Raw genomic sequence first — 18,662 nt, 5'->3', positions numbered from 1 at the left:
TTGAAGTGAAAGACTTGGCCCACTTTTTTCACAAAATTATGAACATATAATCCTCTCTGTTACCATTTTCTGAGATGCGTATATGACTCACTCACAACTCATTGCACCTGTTGAAAATAATTCGGGAAATACAATGATACAAAACATCATGTTATCTATTTGTCTGTCTGTTAATTGATATTTAATACTGGTATATTAGTTGTTACTTTTTTGAGAATCCTAAGTGAAAGAAATCAATATATTTGGTGTTTAAGAATCAGAAGATCTTAGTACTTCTTCTTATGTCTCCAAAAGGCTAGAATGATGTCACTAATCATATGGTTAATTGTGTGCTATCATTTATATTATTATTTTCTTCAGGGTAAAAAATTCCAGGTATTTCAAAGGGAATGATGAAAACAGAATTGAAAGAATGCAGAACATTTTCTCCCTCCCCAAGCCTCTCCAAAGAAATACATGTTTAATGGGTCTTTGCATATGTTATCTCTGCAGTTTTATTAAGTTACTGTCATGAACACATTTTGATTTGTACATTTTACATAGCTTCTTTAGTGGTACAAGTTCATTAACATCTGCTCTAATATGCATGCAAAGTAAAGCATTTCTAATATCCGCCCCTTTGAAGAGTGAGCTAGAAGAGAATACATAAATATCTTACAAAAGACATTTTCTGTTTTTTCAGATTTAAGAAAGTGCAAGACAAAATCCGAAATGCAAATGGCAATCAACACTGTCCTTTCCCAGGTGACTTATGAAGAGTAGGAAAGCATATATTCTGAGCGCAGTTTTATAAGCTTATTCTAGTAACAAGTGAAAATGATTAAAAAACCTACATAATCTAATTTTCTTTTCAATAATTTGCAATCAATATTATAAAACTAAAATTTTTTTATATTATGATTAACTCTATATAATCTAGAATACTAAGGGACACTGAAGGGTTTTAAAGAGTCTACTATATTCATCTGCTGAGATTTTTGATGAGTCAAATTAGAATGTTAAAATAATAGACATTTAAACTGAAACGTTGCACAGACTTTTAACAAACAAATATTATGTGAAAAAATAACCATGGAAAAGATGTTTTGGGAATACATTCAAAACAGAACTTATTTAAATGTTTTATCAAATAAAAAGGTTCTCTGATACTGTTTTCGTCCAAAAAATACTTGAGTTCCTAAGTGAATTGCCAAGCTTCTGTAGTTTTGGCCATCATAACTGTTTAACATGAGTTAGATGCCATGCTGTTTGAATATAACACAAGACCAAAAGGCTGTTTCTCTTGTTTCAGAAAACCTTGGGCCACATATTAGTAACAGCCTCCTGACAACACATAGCCAGAAGTTATATATCCCCACATGTCTGTACTTGGAAAATCACTATCATTGATGACATAAAAGTGAGGCCTAATCAAAAGAGAAATATGACATCACTTGGTTGTCATTGCAAACATAATTAGAAGTGTGATTCCAGCTAGTGATTATTAATAATACAGTAACTATAAAAAAGACAATTCATATTAGTTATGCATTGTGTCTCTATTTAATGTATAAGGACAAGACCTTGCATCTCCATTAGCTGACAGTGGTTAGCAATAAGATGGGAGTAAGACACCAGGTTTTGTGTGTTATACAAGCAAAGTTATTATGATGCATAAGGAACATTGTTTAGATCTGTAAGTTTCCCTTCTTACATATGCAAGGACCTCGAACAGATGTCTCAGTAAGGGCTGGTTTACATAATGGCTTTGAACTGTTTTCTTGTTTTGATAAACAAAACATTGTTATTATTAGTAAATCTGGCAAAAATGTCTGAGTCAGGAAAGAAAACCTTCCATCATCTTTTCTGTCTAGTATTATCTGTAACACCCCACAATTTTATCCTATGAAAATGATGACAAATTCTTTAGCATACAATTTTCCAGAATATTATGAAAATGACACCTTTTTCATGTAAATGCTGTCTGCTTTCTTCATCTCATATAAAAATGTAGTACTATGTGCTCTAATAGCTTGGTCCCAGTGGCCTAATTTTACACAGGTCATTGTATTTCAGAAATGAAAATACTGAATGCTCTAAGCAGTCTTAGATTTCTAGGCAGTGGCTCTGAGGGAGTCTGCAACCTCTGAATCTGTCATGTAACCAGACTTTTCTTCAGCACAAAGTATGATTAAAAGTAATAACACATGTCATACCACTGTGGCAATGCCAACACAGAGGATGCGTTTCTACAGAACAGATGGTACTTGCAATGCTAAGAAGTCTATTCTCTTCATTTTACCTCATTGTTGCTTGGCTTCTGTGCCTTCTCACACACGTCACACATTTGAAAGTGTGCACGATGTCCTCTTTCTAAAGGGCATGAACACATGAACTCATATAAATAAGATTGGAATGCAGATTAATTTATATAGAGCATAATTCAAGAGACTTAAAAACAAATAATAGTATATTAGCAGAGAACTGCATAGCTATTATTTTAGAAACTAAGGCACTGGTAATTTTGAAAAGCTAGGAAAGGTGTTATTCCTGTAAGACATAACAGGGATCAGTTCACCTCCTATGCTACAGATACTAGTGTGAAACACAACAGCTTCAGGAAGTGCTGAGTAAACTACATGATAATTTAAGACTGAACATTATGAAGAATAATTTAAAATACAAAAGAAGGTGAGGCGGGCAAAAATCCAGCTGACCTTGATCCAAAATTGATGCTTTTGTAAAAAAATCCTGGGAGACTTGATGACTGTAAAAGTTTTCTAAATATCACTCGCATGTTGGCATGTCTAATATTTCAGTAACTAACAGCAAGATACCAAGGCAAGAAGTTACATTTATAAAGAACCAGAGGAACAAGTGCCTTATATGATCAAAAATATTGAAGGTTTTTATTTTTCTTTACAGGTCTGTAAAACTTCTAAATTCACATTTATGCAGATTTTGCTGATAACAAATTGAGGAAGAAAGGCTTCAAAGTGTACAAAAGGAAGAAAGTTCTGACTGTTACTGTTCTGGCCTACAACTCGGAAGGTTTATGTCCCGCTTCAACAGATACTGTTCTGCCTGTTTGTTTCTCAGCTGCGTTAGAAGTGAGGTTCAGGACATGAACGTAATATCAAGAAACAGGGAGAGTTAGAACTACTTCATTGAGCAAGCAGAAGAGATCTGCTGTGAACACACCAAAACTAGTCTACTAAAGAATGAGTCCATATGTAGTGTCATAATGAAATGTGATTTCATTTTTGATTAACAAGAGGATGAGTAATGGCACTGTGTGCCATTTTACACATGCTTTTGGCAGCCTGAAAATGACAAAAACGCCCTGAAAATGAGGCAAAATTAACTGCCATAGTCTATCCACATATTACCTGAAAAGTTCTGAAAACCTGCTCAATCCTCTTCCATGGCTGCTATGGGGTGCTCTGTACTGAGAGATATTTAATATTCAGCATGAATAAAGACTTGGAAAAATGCTAGCATATGTAGCATTTATATTTTAATATCATCTGCAGCATTCTCAATTTTTTCCACAATCATTCTTTTCTGCAATCAGTCTAGTATAAAAGGACCTGCTATAATAAATTGGTCAGCCTGTTACATGTCTGCCTATCTTGGTGGTAAGACTGAGAAGCTTGCTAATTGCATGGTATGTCATGGATTTCACAATGGCTGCTGAACCACAGTGACTCACAAATTATAATTTCATTCATCTTTATTTCTGCTAATTAACTTTGTTTTCTTTCTCTCTGATTCCTTTTCTCAGGAAGAAAACAAGAAAACTTTTTGTAAATCACTCGCCTTCACTGGGTTATGTTTGAAATTTAAGTAGGACACAAATAGTGAAGAAAAAAATAAATTATTCTGCCCTTCGTTATCTACTCAGTTAAGGGATCTTCAGAGTTGTGAACTTCACTGCCCTAGACAAGACATACTGACACAATATGTAGCAATTTTCATGAATACCTCATGGAAAAAGAATAGCTTTTCTGTGTTAATCAATGATTAATTGTTCAAAGCTAGAGATCTGTAGTCCTTGGAATCTTTCAAAGTTTTTGTTAAAGCATCAGGAATCCTTCAGGCTTACTGCAGTCTGTCTTAACGTTGAAACTTATATTACAGGTTATGATCCCTGCAAATAGAAGGGCTTTGTTATGTTCATTCTGCATTGTCTTTCTTACTATGGCATTCTAACCAGACTATGCTGGGATCTGTTGGCAAATGCAATTCATTACTGATGATCCTTTTCTGTTAGACCCTTCCTGGCAGTCCAGGAAATAAAAGATGATTAGGAGGAACATGAATAAAACTCCTTCAAAAGCTGACATATGTGTTGACTATGGGTGAATATTCTTCACAGCTCATCAGTGGAGGAACAAAATGACTTTAGCACTGTACTTCTTTAAGACCTTTGGGTACACATTTCATTTTGGCTAGGAAGTCTATGTGAAATATATTTTACCATCTCAACAGTTTTTAAAATAACTATGTAAACAGTTCACCCCCAGACAACACATAAGGCTTTATTTGGGGGAAAGAAATTGTATGATAAAGCTGACAGCCACTCTTTATTCAGGATAGATGTAGCAAGCTGTTACTACTTCTTTTTTGAACAAGAAACATTAAAAAATGACACCTCACTTAAATATAAGGCTGCTTAGACACTAAAGTGTAAGGAGTTTCATTCTCTGGTAAGAATGATAAGTGGATGTGGGTTTGTCTGTGTACAGATCACTTAGGAAAAGACAAAGTCAGAGAAACAATCAAAATGCCATAGACGCATAAAAGTAAAATGCCCCTGTAGCAAAAGAAAGAGCAAAAATGTCTATGAAGACAGGAATAATGGGAAAGAGCTCAGAAATGTGAGAAGACAAATTGTCTCCAGCTACTTGATTCCTGCTGTGTTCATAGAAAGAAGATTTTGAAATTTATTTGTAAATGAACAAACTCTATCAAATGATTTCTCTCCTCTAATGGAAATAATTCAAAGCATTCTGACTGCTTATGACTTAAAATCAAAAGGAGGTAATTGCTATTAGGTTCTGTATTGCTATTTCAGAAAAGCCATATATGAAACTGTTTAATGAAAACAGCTTGCAGACAGAGCCTCAGCTAATCTGACTTATTTAAATATTTAAAAAGTAATTTACATGATAAGTCTCTGAAAATTTCAAGGCTCACTATATACTATTTGTGCATGCAGATTTGATAAAGTGTATGTAAAATCCCAGGCTAAACCCCTGAATAGTTACTAGGCTTTGTGGATTTAGGAGCCATTGTAAGAATGATACACATATTGCAAAGGAAAGTGATAGAAAATAGTATTTAGTATAATTTCTGACTAATTACTGGGAAAAACCTCTGATGGTATACTTTTAAAAGGTTTCAGCCACCACTTTTCAAATAAAGAGGAAATCTAAAAAAGAAATTCAGTTTTAGAAACCAAATAAAAAATCTTCAGTCACAACAATAATTTGAGTTGTATGGAAATGTAGTGCCTACACAGCTACCATGCTATATGCAGATAAGCATTTTATTATTCTGAATACATGACCACTGAGATTTAGGCAAGTGACATTTTTTTATGCTATATTTATTTTTAATAAATTATGCCTTTGATTACAATTAATTAGATATATTGTGCTATTAAATATGAAACATAGATAATACCACATAGCTGGACTATTTCAGATTTATCTGATGCAGTTAGCAACAAACATAGCCCATGGCACTTGAGAAATAGCAGTGCTGAGCTGTATGATTGTAACAGGATTCTGTCTACCAAACTTTAGTCCCGCTGTCTATGCTGACGGTTGTAGAAAGAAAAACGTTTTCAACATTTTGTGAAATTCAGGCTTTTTAGTAAGTCCCATTACACTTATGCTTGAATTCACTTGCATTTGAATACTGTAAACCCTTAAAATCAAGGGACTTCAGCTGCAGAGGAAAACTGCAGAACCCTAGTCTAGGACTTGACAATGCTGCAATAATAGCATCAAGAATCCCAAAGACTGTTCTGTTCATTAGAGAGGGATTGAGAGATGTTTATGACTTAGATAAAACAAGATCGTATAATTAGTAGACTAATGAATCTAATGTAGATGTGACACCCATATTATCAATGTCAAATACATAGTCTTACAAATAATTAAGTCATTTTAGTAGTACACTTCCCTGATGTACGGTTAAAACATTTACAAGTTTATTCAAGTGACAGCCAAATAATGAAACATTATTTTAAATATTGGGCCCTCCTCATGTTTCTACCCTGGCATTCATGATAACTGGAACGGAAACCTGCATATTTCTTGGTATTTCAAAGTATCAGTACCAAAGAGAACATAACTTTCAAATGAGCTTTAGGAAGACTCATTTGTCAATAGCAACTCCTGAGACATTAGTTTAGTCTTCCTTATACCACTATTTTACACAGCCAATATGACCTGACACTTGCAAATTAGCAGGCAAGAAAGAATAGAGATTAGTGGCAGAGAACATAAATAATCTCCTCTTATAATGAATTAATATATTGTTTTAACTTTATTTTTAGGCTTCAAAAAGACAAGATACAATATTTTAACATTTGTTTGGGTTTGGTTTTTTTTTTCAAATGAAGGTTGATACTTCTCATCATAAGCCAAATTTTCAGAAAATCCTGATTTCTTCTGAAAATCAGGTCCCTTTGTTTTACTGCACTTTTATTAAGCACAGATTTAATGAGATGGACAGGTTGAAGAATTAACACAGTTTTAACCCATCCCCTGTTCAGCCAGAGTGCACTGTGATTGGGGCACTTCTTTCACAAGCCATGAGTTTTTTTTCCTCTCCCTTTACCTATTTGTGTCTGAGCTGCTTCTTCCACTACTGGGAATCAGCATCTATTGTCCTATTGCCACTGGTATCTACTGTCCTACTTACTACAATCTTATGTATTTTCTACTACAGAAAATTGTGATGTTTCAGATTTTTTCTAAAATAAGAAACAAATAGTAAGTATCACCTTCCACATTTTACATTATCAGCGAAATAGGCAAAATATAATGCAGAAAGGCTTCAAACTTAACTGAAAACTCTAATTTTAGGTACTCATTTCTAAAAATCTTTCAAGTGTTATCAATTAAAAATATTCACTTTATGACCACAAATACTGAACAATTTTCTCAAGCAAAATTACAAAAAATGTTTTGAAGTGAATATGTGAATCTTCAGGCTGCAATAAGGCTCATCAGTTATAATAACACAATAAGGGAATTACTTTTATTACTATTTTCACAGGGCAAGACAGAGAATCCTTGAAACACTATCCTTTCTTCCAGACAGCTCTTCATGGGAAAACAGACTCAAAAGTGCAATATCCATGCTACCTGAACTTTGAGAAAAACATTTAATGTATTTCTTGCAGTCCATAATAGCAATATCACTTTCTAGGAAGCCTGCTGGGCTGAGCTGCAGTGCTAAAAATGTGCTGTTTCTTATCTGGTTCTAGTCACCACTATAGTCTTACATATGTAAACCCCTTTACCCGATGATCTTTACTTCCAAAGATCTTTTCTGAAGTTAAACTCATTTTAGAAGTCCCAAGTATTCGCTGAACCTATTCTATCTTTTAATCAGTCAAGTTTCTTATTCACATCTATTTCAGACTTTGCATAACTGTCAATTGAGGACTAAAATATTTATTTACTTTTTAAAGTTAATTATTCTACAGGATTTTAAATAAACAGCCTTTATATTTTGGTGAGGAAGATGAAAGCAAATATAACACACAGTTTTATGTCAACCTTTTTTTTAACTTAATGCAAAAAGAAAATGCATTGATGCTGAACTGAACTAGTTATATCAGGATTTTGATCCTACAGTATCAGCATCATGTTTTGTGACCTGATCTTACCACTGGATCTGCAGGAACTACTGCAGTTCTAGTTAGGAAACGGTAACATAGCTTCCTTAACAGCTGTAACGCTTGGATCCTTATGTAATTTTCATTTCTCTGAGAACAGTTCTGGGCAAACATGGGTAAAATGACTTCTGTGAAGTACTTTGTATTTAAAGAAGGAACAGAAAAATATCTAAGGACAGTGGAAAATGAAATCCATGAAGAATCAGTCTCTCATGCTCTGCCAGTAACAAGGGAGCACAGCCAGGACAGCTGACCCAAACTAGCCAAAGGGTTATTCCATGCCACAGTATATCATGCCTGGAATATAAACTGGAGGAGTTACCCAAAAGGGACTGATCACTGCTGGAGGATAGGCTGTGTCAGTGGGTGGTGAGCAATTTTACTGTGCACCTCTTGAGTTGTACACCTCTGTCCTTTTTCCTATTATTAACTTTATTTCAATTATTAAACTGTACTCATCTCAACCCAAGGGTTTTACATTTTTCTAATTCTCCTCCTATTCCACTGTGGTGGGGGGTGTGAGCAAGTGGCTGTGTGTCACTTCATTGCCACTGGGATTAAAGCATTATAGTATGATAAACAATGATTCTGTAATATGAAAAATGGTAATTCATTCTGATTTTCTAAGCACACATCTCTGCAGTTTTAACAGAATTACAGAGCACTCCCAAAACTTGGTACCAGCTTTCATGGAAATGGTTTCAAATTGGTTGATTTTTATTCCTTTTTTCCTTAATGCTGTGCTTATACATACCATGAAATTATTTATTAAAGAGTTTTTTTAAATTCATGACTAATTGCTCTTTTCTCTCTTTAGAGAAAGAAACATTATCAGCATTATCAATGAATTCTGGAATAGTCCTGTAACAACAAATTTCCTGACTCTACATGTTGAAGAATAATAATATACTTCAGGAAATGTCAGACTTCCTACAGACTTCCAATAAGTAGACAAAAACATGACAATTACAACAGCTTCATATATAAGCAACTATTTCAGGAAACAGGATTAAAAAATAAAAGTCCAGCAGATTCCTAAAGACATTCTTACCACAACACCACATGAAAGATACTGCATTAAAATACACAGCCAAAAATTAAATGAAATCAGAAGATGATTTACTACAATATGTGGTGGAAAGGTTTTTGCCACAGTTCCCATTCTTGGAACTATTAGGTTCTGAGACCTATCATGGTTTATGCTTTGTCAATTTGGTTTAAAAAGAAAACAAACAGAAAACAAATTTTGTCCTTACTCAAAGTCGATTGGTAGAAAACACTGACACTATCCTCATTGAAACAATCTTTCAGTAACATAGACATGATTGCTCAATTAAATGAGCTATATTTTCAAAGCGCAAGCTTTTGTTGAAAAAGCTAATACTATGAAGATAGAGAAGAAGGTTAAAATCAAAATTTTGTAAATTACAAAGAGTCTGTTAAGAAGTAAAGACATCTTTCTCTGCCGAGAAAAATGTGCAGTAACCTGTGCTTCAGCTTTCACAAGCTGAATGATGGACCTTTCATCCCCATAAGAAAAGTTTTACAGTTCAAATTCTGACCTAAATTTTGCGGGAACTGTATTGAACTCCAGCATTGAATAATTGTATATTTCTAACTGGTTTGGAGAATATATTGTCACTGTGTACAATATACAAATAGACTCCCGTCTTGGAAAATATGGATTTGTAATCTGAGCCTGTTGAAAAATGAGTCATACTCCTCAAGAAAAAAAAATAAAATAAATCAAGCCTGTGGCTTCCCTTGAATTTGAATACTGTTAGGACAAAACCATAAGCACTTTGTAAAAAACCCCAAAAAGTAATTTTGACAGTTTATAAAATTTTCTTTAAAATTCAAACTGTCACTCAGTTACCTTAACATAGAAATCAGCAATGTCAGTATCTATAGGGAAGTGTTAACTAAAAAACAAACAAATGGTACACTATAATAGGGCTAGTTTTACTCCTGCATTCTGACAAAATGTGGTCCTTATGATAACCAGTCATCTATGTTATATCTAGTATGAAGAGTGATGAAGAATTGACATCTTGCTGGTAATATTACAGGAGCTCTTCATTTTAACAAATGGAATAAGCAGAGGATATGTACCTGAGAATGTTTAGCCACATTTAAACTTGAATTTGGTTTATCTATATTAGTTTTTCTATTGGACATGTTTTCTGTGAGTACATAGATGTTCAAGATTTACTGGATAAAACCTTCTTGGCAAAGCTTATATCTGACAGGAACATGACTATAAAGTCACCAGTTACACAAGACAGAAATCAGCAAGGATTTAGATCTTCCCCTTTGTCGTGGTTTAAACCCCAGCCAGACAGCTTGTTCACTCACTCCCAGTGAGTCGTGCCAGGCTGACAGCAATCGAGACCCCCCCCCCCCCCCAGCACTCTCCCCTTCCCCGCTCCTGGAGGAACAGGAAGGAGGATCGAAAGAGTGCAACTCCCACGGGAGACAAGAACACTCCAGCAACCAATGTACAACACAAATCACCACCGCTACCACCAACGACAACAGTGATAAGAGAAAATAACAAGGGAAGAGAATACAATACCACCGGCCAAGAAATGAGTTCCACCCGGAAGCCCGTGTCCTTCCGGATAACTCCCAGTTACCCCCCACCCCGGGCATGACGTGCTGTGGTATGGAATACCTCTTGGCTAGCCTGGGTCAGGCGTCCCATCTCTGCTTCCTCACGGCTTCCCCTCCTCCCTGGCAGAGCATGAGCCTCACAAAGTCCTTGGTCAGGGGAAGCATCACTTAGCAACAACCGAAAACATCAGTATCAACAGCACTGTTCCTAGGCTGGAAGTCAAAACACAGCACTGCACCAGCTACCACGAAGGAGAAAAATGACTGCTACTGCATAACCCAGGACACCTTTGTAGGGCTATGTCGTGGTTTAAGCCCAGGCCGTAAATCAGAACCACACAGTCTACTCCCCCCCATCTTCCTTTCCCCGCCTCCTGGAGGGATGGGAAGGAGAATCGAAAGAATGTAACTCCCATGGGTTGAGATAAGAACAGTTCAGTAACTAAAGTATAACACAAATCACTACTGCTACCACCAATAATAATAATGATAAAAGAAATAACAATGGAAGAGAATACAATACCACCTGCTGACCGGTACCGATACCTAGCCCGACCTAGCAGATAACTAACTCTTCTGGGTAACTCTCAGTTACGTCCTGGGCATGACATGCTGTGGTATGGAATACCTCTTTGGCTAGTTTGGGTCTGGTGTCCTGTCTCTGCTTCCTCCTGGATTCCCCTCCTCCCTGGCAGAGCATGAGACTCACAAAGTCCTTGATCAGACTAAACATTTGAGCAGTAACTAAAAACATTGGTGTTATCAGCGCTGTTCCCAGGCCAAAAGTCAAAAGCACAGCGCTGCACTAGCTACTAAGAAGGAGAAAAAAATGACTGCTACTGCTGAACCCAGGACAGGCTATGAGATTAGAAAATCTCATACTTGTTCAGAAGATAGGAAAAAGTGTTCTACTACTGAGTATCATACATTATACAAAGTATAACCCAAATTCTGAGTGCAGAACTAGAATTTTTAGAATTAGAAAATTTGAACAAGAAATTTGAAACTTTTTTGAGATTAATAATCATGCATTTCTCAGAATCATAAAATAATCCAGGTTGATAAGGATCTCTGGAGGTCATATATTCCAATCCTTTGCTCAAAGCAGGGTCAACTTAGAAGGCAGATCCAGATTCTAAGTTACATATCCAGCTGAATTTTTTAACATATGCAAACATTGACATTCCACAACTTCTCTGGCAACACTGCATTCATATTCCCATAATTCTGATGTGGCAGTTAGCAGCTACTTGCATGAAAAAGCAGTATTTAGTGATCTTAAGTATGTTCACCTTCTCAGCTCAGTGAGCAGAAAGAAGAAAAAGAGACTGCTCTGATGGTCACCTCCTGGGAGACTTAAAACTATCTCTCTTACAAGTTATTATTTTATAAATCTACTATGATACATAAAATATATTCATAAAACGATTTCTGAAACCCCAAAATAAAATAATAATTAAAAATGAGCTATGGCTGCTCAGCTTTTAAGCTATATGATGACAAGAATATCTGTCCTTTGGTAAAATATCTGCATTGGAGACAAATCTAGAGACTTTGAAATGTACAGAATTTATAGTTAATTTTTTTAAATTCTATATTCTCTGTTATAAAGAAGACTTCTGAAAATCAGCATCATATCAACATCAAACAGGATGTTTGTCCCTTCATTGTCCCTTCTGTAAAATGAACTATATCCCCCTGGATAAAACTCATCTAAAATATGTGCTACCAAAGTGAACATATTTTCTCATGACCTCTCGAAAATTATTCCGTACCAACTCTTTGAAAAATGAAAGTCAGTATTTCTTGTTTTCTTCACATTTGCTGCAAATGTCCCTGTAGAAGGCCTCCTTCCTGAAAATTACAACTGCAAATTCAACCATGTACTAAATAGATGCAGCAATTTTCCTCTTCAGTCCCAAGACTATGTATCTTCATTTTCCTGTACTGCAGGAGAAATACCAAACTAGCCTTTCAGATCACAACTATATTCCAGTAATACTATATATTGTATATGACATTTAAATTGGAAACTGTAATAAAATACATGTAAAATGTCTGCCTTAGGACCTGATATTCTACAGCACCTCTTCACAAGTACTGTATAGAAAATATAGAATAATTTAAAATCAAATTCTGGTAGTATTGTCAGTGATGTAAATTATCTTTGGCTTTCAGTTTAAAAGATGTTGGTGACAGACTCTGAGTCATTTCTGTATCATCAGTAGAAGTAAAATTGAGGGGAATGAAGCAGAGTCATGAACATAAAAGTTAGCAAAAGCTATAAAGAAATAGGAACTACTCTTAGATATATTGCAGTGTTAGAATGCAAAATATCCTATTACAGCACAAGTAATTGAGCCAGATGAAACTGCAAGTTTGTAACTGCAGTCAAAACTTAGAATCAGATGGAAATAATTAAAAAACTGAATGTGTGGTTATCAGTAGAGTCCAAAGGAGTAACATAGTCCAATATATTTCAGATTCTAATTTTTAAAATAACAAAACTATAAAAAAGCAATTTGAAATTAATGTGTTAGAGGAAAAGGAGGGAAGCTTCTTACTATAAACCACTTCCAATAGAAATCTATGAACAAAATTTTCCTCTAAACATAGTTTTTGGAAATAAGCAAATAAGATTAATTGAAAACAGGCCTGACACAAGAAGAAAACTATAAATGCATCTCTGCAAACTTGCTCTAGATTGGTCACAGTCTTTAAAGATGAAAGAAAATTAGGATGATCCTCAAACAGCAGCTGGAAACCCAACAGTTCTGAATTTTATTTTCAATATGAGCTTGTAAAGCATCAGTAAGTTTTAGAGAAAAAGGCAAAATGTGATTCTTAGTTCTTTATACTGTATAAAAGCTAAATTAATTAATTTATTAAATATCATAGAAAGTTAGGGTTGGGAAGGACCTTAAGATCATCTATTTCCAACCCCCCTGCCATGGGCAGGGACACCTCACATTAAACGATCTCACCCAAGGCTTCATCCATCCTGTTCTTGTATTAATAATATTAGGATATATTACAGGATATATATATATAGGATATATATAGGATATTAATTAATATCCTATTCACACCAGCATGATCACATTCATTGCTTCAAGGAAGGGATTTAAAAATTACGAAAACATATTCTCAACATTTCACAGGAATAAAGGTGAAAAATGCTATCCTAGATTTTTATGGTAATGTCAGCAATCCCATCCTTATTTTTCACTACATATGAAGGCTACAAACCCAAGCATTTCGCATTCACTTAAAGGTTCTGTAGCACTTGAAAATTAGCAGACTACAACTCATCCTCAATGCAGTGATTCAGAATCAAGGCAATATACTGTTGCATTGGTTAATATGAACACATGAAGGGACAGAATTACAGAAATTTAGCTTCTTCAGATTCTATTAACCATTGCTAGACAGTAGCTGAGTGCAGTACCTGCATGGCACTATAATAAAGACTAAGATTGACAATATCTGACATAAGCCAAGAAATGGGAAGAAAGTATTAAAGGGAATCTTGATACCAAAATGATCCCATCTAGTATCTATGAGGAAGGCATGACTCAGAAAAGCATGTGCTATGAGAGAAATGATCTTCTGAGGGAGAAGACTAAACAAGATTAAGAATACAAATAGTGGAGAAACTGAAACCAAAATCTAATTCATGAACAGAAGAGTCTCAGTGCTCATGTTTGTTACGATTGGTAGAAGGACATTACTACATTAGAAGAAGTAGGATGTTGAATGGGTTGGACTGAGAAGCCAAGTTCTAAATGCCTGGCTTTCTGGAGCAATGCTAAAAAAATGCATTTTCTGGAACAACTACCAGGCTTGTCCTACAACAGTGAGTTTATTAGAGGGTCACACCTGAGTGTGTGATCATAACTGAGATTTTGCAAGGATGCACGGGCAGTAATTAAAAAATGAGCAATATTACCGAAGAAATATTAGTACCCATTCTTTCTTCTGAAAAGTATCAGGATTAAGGAATGCAATTGGGCTTCAATAATGATGCCAGTTCAGTAATGAATCCACTTCATTGGAACAAGGAACGCAACTGGGCTTTAAGTCATATCCTTGCTTCTAATTTCAGACCATAGGATTTCTGCTAAAATATTTTCAATTTCTCTCATCTGCATCACTACTAAAACATTTCTGGCAAAGTCAAGAATTTAATTTAGCTTTCATGACTCTGAGATTAACATGCTTATAATGATCTTATTCTTGTATTAACAAAAATAGAGTGGCACATGACACTTGGAGTAATGAAGGTTATGGTAGAAGACCCTGACATTATTTCAGAAAAGGGAAACAAGAGACAATGATGTAAGTACCAGCTTTTCACATTTGAAACTGGTTTCAAACTCTTTCTAAGGTGAAAATTATCTCATACTAATTTCCAACTGTTCTTATCACAAAACCACTACTCAGCTGGCATGAATTCTTGTTGACAAACCCAGGGCTGACTAAAAGGGGTAGCACAACTAGGATTGAGAAGTATTGGCAGGATTGAGGGAGCCTGCCTGCAACTGGCTTGAGACAGTGCTTTTCTTCATTTTAATGTCATAAAATCTAGTGTGATTATCAAACCTAAAGGAAATCCCATGTAACTTTATATTATCAAAACCCAAATGAATAAAACCAAAAATATGGAAATCTACTATTAATAACTGCCAGACTTAGATAATAACCATTGTTAATAGTTTCTCAGATTGTTTTAGGAAGGAAACAGCATGTCACCAAACTTCTAGGTACGGCTAGTTTACAAGCTAAGCTAAATGCAAGGCTTGTTCTGTGGAAGCAATACACAATACTGTCATTACAAAAGCTTCATGTTTGGCAGAACAATCATTTTCCCTCTTGATCCTTCATTCTGGGATGTATAAGACCCTGCAATTTTCAGATAGCAATGGCACAAGATCAAGGTTATTACTATTTTTTTAAGACAGCACTTTTTAACAAAAGGAGAGAAGAACAGAAACAGCCAGGCAGCAGTTGCACATGTGGCATTCATGTTTTGTAATAATTTCAGTCTGAATCCTGCCAATATCACTTCATCTCAAGCCACTTGCTGGGACACTGAGCACATCCATCCTCTCCTGTAGGCTTTATTTCTACCCAACAAAGAGACTATGCTTGGCTCCAGAGACTGTTAGTCTTCAGTTTCATGAGCACAAAAACAACTCAAAATCTACTATGAATAGTGAATAGGAAAAAAAACCCTTAGCAGTCAGTAGCAGGCACAGCATCATGGAGGGCTTCTCCATTAGTAGAGAGCTGCCTTGTAAAAATAATCATTGGCAGAAACGAGACTTGCAGCACATCTGTGAAAGGCAACTTTCTAAAAAGACTTCATTATTTCCCATAGTTTAACCCAAGATTATTTTTACCAATCTACAATTGTTTTAAGCACTGACTATACTTTCAGGTATCACTTGCATCTTACAAAATTCCATAGGCTGTCTACCCGCAGCTTTGGTAATACAATAGTTATTGTCATGAAACATTTATAAAAAGCTGAATAGTGAAAGGACACTGCTTCAGATAAAAAAAGCTACAGTTTTTTAAAAAAGCGAGCATATATAAAGAAATACAGACTTGTAAAAATTATTTTACAACCAAAGTGCAATTACTGTGAATAAAAGTATGAAAATAAAATATTCAGGAAGATATCTTAAATAAACTTTTTCCTTTACATTTTATGCAGCACAGAGTTCACAATACTGCTGTGACTGGTATTGCTGTAATGTGGTTGCTGGGGTTGCAAGACATTTTGTGACAGGGAAGATGTGGGGTTTCATGTACATAATACCATTAAATGTTCAGATATGTTCAAATGCACAGATAAGGAGAAGCCTCTGTCAGGGCCCCGAGCACACTAAAACAGGCCTTAACAGCCCTGAGCAGGCTCACTTGGAACCTCCTCCTACACTCTCTGCCCGTGGGCCCAGGGGCTCCATTTAAAGTCAGGCTTGTGCCTTTGCTCCTTACTTAAGCTACCTCATAGGGCTGCTGGAGGGAGGTCTGGGCCTACTCAAGTAACACTGGGCTGCATCTGACTGACATTACCCTCACCAGCCCTGATCCTGACCTGCATGTTGATCTCATGGCTTACCTTGGGCCTGCCTTGTCAGCACACGTGCACCTGATGAGCCTGCTTTGGTTCTGCCCTGCTCCGGCATGTTGGAGCTGGGCTGTGGCTGGTGAGGCACCAGCCCTGCCCGCTCTGTGACTGGGCTTTGCTGCCTGCCCCACAGGGAGCAGCAGCCCCGCAACGGCCTCTGTTGCAGTGGTATCTTACATAAACATCTGAAGACATAGAATATGGCCAACTAAAAGAAAACCCCTCTTTTTTTGAATCATAGTGCTTAAAAAGGGCAGCTTCAGCAGTCTGGGAGGACTTTGATGTTTAGGAGCCACCACAAAACCACCTGCCCCTCCAATAAGTACAATGAGCTGGAGCAGGTGGCTAGTCTTCCCAGAGACAAATAATTTGTCTGATGTGAAGCTTTAATATAAATTCGCAAGAAAGATTTCTCTCTCTCGGAAAGGCAGTTTGGACAAGGAGGAGGCAATGTTCTTCAGTTTTAACAGGAGCTTGTATTCAGTTTAGTTACACTTAAACTTCCATTGTATTCCCAGGAAGAACAGCTGGAATTAGAACAGTTGAAAGAGGGAGTCATATTGTGGCATGTGGTAGGCTATATCTATAGAACACATGATATGCATCAGCTTAGGGTCAGGTTGTGCTTTGGAAGATTAAAGAAAAAAAGCCCCTTCAAGACTTAACATTGCATGTTTGCCTGGACTCAGTATTTTCTAAATTGAGAGTGTCAACCTGGATATCCTCTGAATTACTGCAGCAACACACATCCTAAGTATGGCCCTTTCAGTACAGTCTGGATGCAAAGGAGTAAAATAACTTCAAGCACTGTAGAAAATAGATTACATGCTTTTTAAATTTATTTTCAGGTTCACAGGTTCTGAGCATATTGTCAGCATACACTTTGTCAGTATGCATATCCATCTACAGAAGAAATCACTGCAGGGACATTTTTACAACATACCTCTTCAGGAAGGATTGCTCAGTGAAAACTCTGATATTACTTTTGTGCTCAGTGATACAATGGAGTATGCTCAAAAAAATAATAGGCCATTATCTTTTGTTTTTTAAGATGCTTAGAACTGTAGATAGAAACTAACAGCACTGCACTTGCTATGTTAATATAAAAGAACAGAAGTGTGGTGCTTCTGCTGGAAGGTGGATTTTTTATTTCAGTTTTGTGCACTTAAAGCACTCTTAAAAGCCAGCCCTTTTTCTTTTAAAGTAACTTTAGTGACATGGTTGACAGATTATAGTTAAGCTTCTACCAGTGAAAGCGTGCGTATTTTACATGCAAGTAAATTGCACTTATATCCCGGTTACATTACATTTATTCCTAGATTTTAAGTTTCCTCCCATGCCTCTCATTATTCAAGTCATTAAGTATTTAAAAGTGAATGGTACTATTTTAGAAATAATGAAGCATTATACTTCTAGTCCAAGAAAAAACTTGTGAGGAGAGTTTATTATAAAAAAAGGATATCTTTGAATGAAGAGGTTAATGAGGAACGTATGTCACAGCCAGTAATCCTGTGAAGTACATTTTATTTTGGGTATCCCTTCTATGGTTTTAGTCAGTTTCTTTGGTAGGCAAAACATGAAATCAAAATGATATGCATACATACACTATTAGAGTGTAAGATCTGGGTTTTTACAGCATGAAGAAAGTGATCTTTCTTCTCTTGCAAGTATAATCATTAAGGGGCATTCTGCCTCCATTTTCATAAGAAATTAGAAGATGTAGTTATCAGATTAGGATTACATAAAAGAACTGCAATACATAAACCCCATTTTTAAATTGGCATAAACCACCACTTTGGCTTAAGATGGCATACTGATGCATAAATTATAAAGAAGAACACATATATAATCAATCCTATCAGTAAATGCTTAATCTGATTCTTCTGTTTAGAATTTCTGAGTCACTCAAGTAGACATATTTGATACGAATGCGACCTAATTGTTTTACTGCTAATCCTGAAACACTTGCTAGTAGGAGCAAATTAGCAAGAGACCTTTGGATAATTCTACCACTCA

The 18,662-nt window shown here is 35.8% G+C and overlaps 1 long non-coding RNA gene across 1 annotated transcript; it reads right to left on the bottom strand.

Moving 5' to 3' along the window:
* Window positions 1-470: 470 nt before the first annotated feature.
* On the bottom strand, window positions 471-2,864 carry LOC133274771 (uncharacterized). The gene is made up of 2 exons (XR_009745251.1): window positions 2,282-2,864; window positions 471-631 (listed from the first exon to the last, which is right to left on the bottom strand). It is a non-coding gene; the product is annotated as an uncharacterized LOC133274771 (long non-coding RNA).
* Between the last annotated feature and the right edge of the window lie 15,798 nt (window positions 2,865-18,662).

The sequence above is a fragment of the Pezoporus flaviventris genome, unplaced genomic scaffold (genome assembly GCF_033815535.1).
Source record: "Pezoporus flaviventris isolate CSIRO_AGI_PZ_B2104156 unplaced genomic scaffold, CSIRO_AGI_Pfla_v1 ptg000036l, whole genome shotgun sequence".
NCBI lineage: Eukaryota > Metazoa > Chordata > Aves > Psittaciformes > Psittacidae > Pezoporus > Pezoporus flaviventris.
Note: the sequence above shows the minus strand (reverse complement) of the source record. Positions and strands in the feature narration are given on the sequence as shown.